This window comes from Amaranthus tricolor, chromosome 8, assembly GCF_026212465.1.
Source record: "Amaranthus tricolor cultivar Red isolate AtriRed21 chromosome 8, ASM2621246v1, whole genome shotgun sequence".
Classification (NCBI taxonomy): domain Eukaryota; kingdom Viridiplantae; phylum Streptophyta; class Magnoliopsida; order Caryophyllales; family Amaranthaceae; genus Amaranthus; species Amaranthus tricolor.
Genome location: NC_080054.1, coordinates 3,630,007 through 3,632,506, shown reverse-complemented (window position 1 = coordinate 3,632,506; position 2,500 = coordinate 3,630,007).

Sequence of the window (2,500 nt, the reverse complement as noted above, 5' to 3'; positions counted from 1 at the left end):
GCTTGACCCGAGTCCGATGACCCAAGGGAGGCAGGACGATAGTCTTGAGCCATGGCCGGAGCCTCGCCCTGAGCCTGACCCGTGAGCCACGAATCAAAAGCCGTGAGCCGCGGGCCGCGGGCCGTGGGCCACGAGACTCAAAAATGTTCTTGAAGGTATATATAAACAATACAAGTCATAAAAAAGACAATATGTTGCAAACAAAGGTGAGTTTTGGTCCATGGAAAAACTAGTATAACTTAACTCTCATTTGGGTGTCCCCTAGGGTCACAAGGGAAAAATCTCTTTATCTATTATAGGGGGAAGGTTATAGTTGAGGGTTGGGGCCCAAGGTGCCATCGACTGGGCATGTGGTAGGCATGGAGCCATGGCCGGAGCCTCGCCCCCGACCCGACCCGCGGGCCGTGACCCCGCGGGCCGACCCGTGGGCCGAGGAAGGGAACGCTCGACTCGTGAGACGTGGGCATTGCTACGAGATCAAGAACGATATGCTTGGCCCGAGTGAGCCGGGGGATCTTGAAAAATCCACCCTTCTAATCTAATGATACACACGCACGCGCGCGCGCTAGGCGCTAAGGCGCTAAGGCACTTAAGCACTTAAGCACTTTAGCACTTAAGCACTTGAGCACCTTGAGCACCTGAGCACCTATATGGATGGTTATAATATAATGTGAGCTCTCAAGGTGCTGTGAAGGTTTTCGGGCCATGCGGTACGAAAGACGCTATGGCCCATGGGAAAGAAGGTGGTAGCATAGAGCCTCACCCCGAGCTGTGAGCCATGAGACCCCCCCCTTGTGATTATGGCTTGTAAGGGAGTTCATTGCAACGTGATCGAAAACATCATTCAAACTTAATATCAATGATTCTCATTACTATGGTTTGTAAGGGAGATTGTGGTATAGGAGCAATGTGGTAGCCTTGAGCCATGGCCGGAGCCTCGCCCCGAGCCCCGAGCCAAGAATGAGCCATGAGACCCCCCTAATGATTATGGCTTTTAAGGGAGTTCGTTGCAAGGTGATCAAAAACATCATTCAAACTTAATACCAATGATTCTCATTACTATGGTTTGTAAGGGAGATTGTGGTAAAGGAGTTCAATGTAAGTTGATAAAAAATACTCCCTTTTAGCCTCTTATATCATTCAAAAATTTATTTTTACCCATTTTTGAAAATAATATCAATGACTCTCACTCATAATATCTTTCCAACAAGCCTCCCATTTTTTCAAGATTTTTACAATTTTTTATCCATTTTTCACTATTTTTCACCAATTTAACGGAAAAAAAAAAAATAAAATATTTTTTTAATGAAATTAATATTTTTAACTAAACCAATCTATTTGTATATTTTTTCTCAAGTGTCTCCTAATTTTTCATGATCTATTGACACTTTTTACTATTTTTTATTATTTTTCCCTTTATTTCACCAATTTAACGGAAAAAAAAAATAAAATACTTTTTTTAATGAAAAAAATTTTTTTAACTAAACCAATGTCTTTATATATATTTTCTCAAGTGTCTCCTAATTTTTCATGATTTATTGACACTATTTACTATTTTTTATTAATTTCGCGTTTTTCGGCCTTATTTAATTAAAATAAAATACTTACAAGTTTTTTTTTTTCAAAATTTCAGCTTCTAAAATTTCTTTAATATATGTTCCAACAATACAAGTCATAAAAATGACATTATGTTACAAATAAAGGTGAGTTTTGGTCCATGGAAAAACTAGTATAACTTAACTTGCATTTGGGTGTCCCCTAGGGTCACAAGGGAAAAATCTCTTTATCTATTATAGGGGGAAAGAGTTTGGGAGCCTTGGGCTGGCATGGCCAGCACCCCCTCGCCCAGGCATGGGCGTTATGCGTGTGAGGGGTGACTACCCTCCATCACGTTGAATGCCATCCCGTGGGCCATCGCCGGCGATCGGTTTTTTCCGGTGGCTGGTCGGCCCTACCAGACGATGAGTGGGCCCTTCCTAGTCAGCTTGGCCTACGGTGATTCGTCTGGGGGAACGTCCCTTCGGTTGCTCCCAATGCCCCTTTTGGTTGACGGTTGACGGTATGCTTGAGGCCTAAGGAAATGCTGCGTCTTGTGATCCCCGACTACCCGCTCAGGCGGCACGACGGGTTTTCTTGACGTGGTTCAGTACGCGGGCTGATTCGTGTTGGTGTGGGAATGTGTTTCCCCTTCGGTTGCTGGTCCCTTCGGTTGAGATACGCTTGATGCCTAAGGAAAGGTTACGGGCCACGGAAGGACGTGACTTAGTACGCGGGCTGATTCGTGTCAATGGTCCCTTCGGTTGCCGGTCCCTTCGGATGAGATACGCTTGAGGCCTAAGGAAAGGTTGCGGGCCACGGAAGGACGTGACTTAGTACGCGGGCTGATTCGTGTCAATGGTCCCTTCGGTTGCTGGTCCCTTCGGTTGAGATACGCTTGAGGCCTAAGGAAAGGTTGCGGGCCACGTAAGGACGTGACTTAGTACGCGGGCTGATTCGTGTC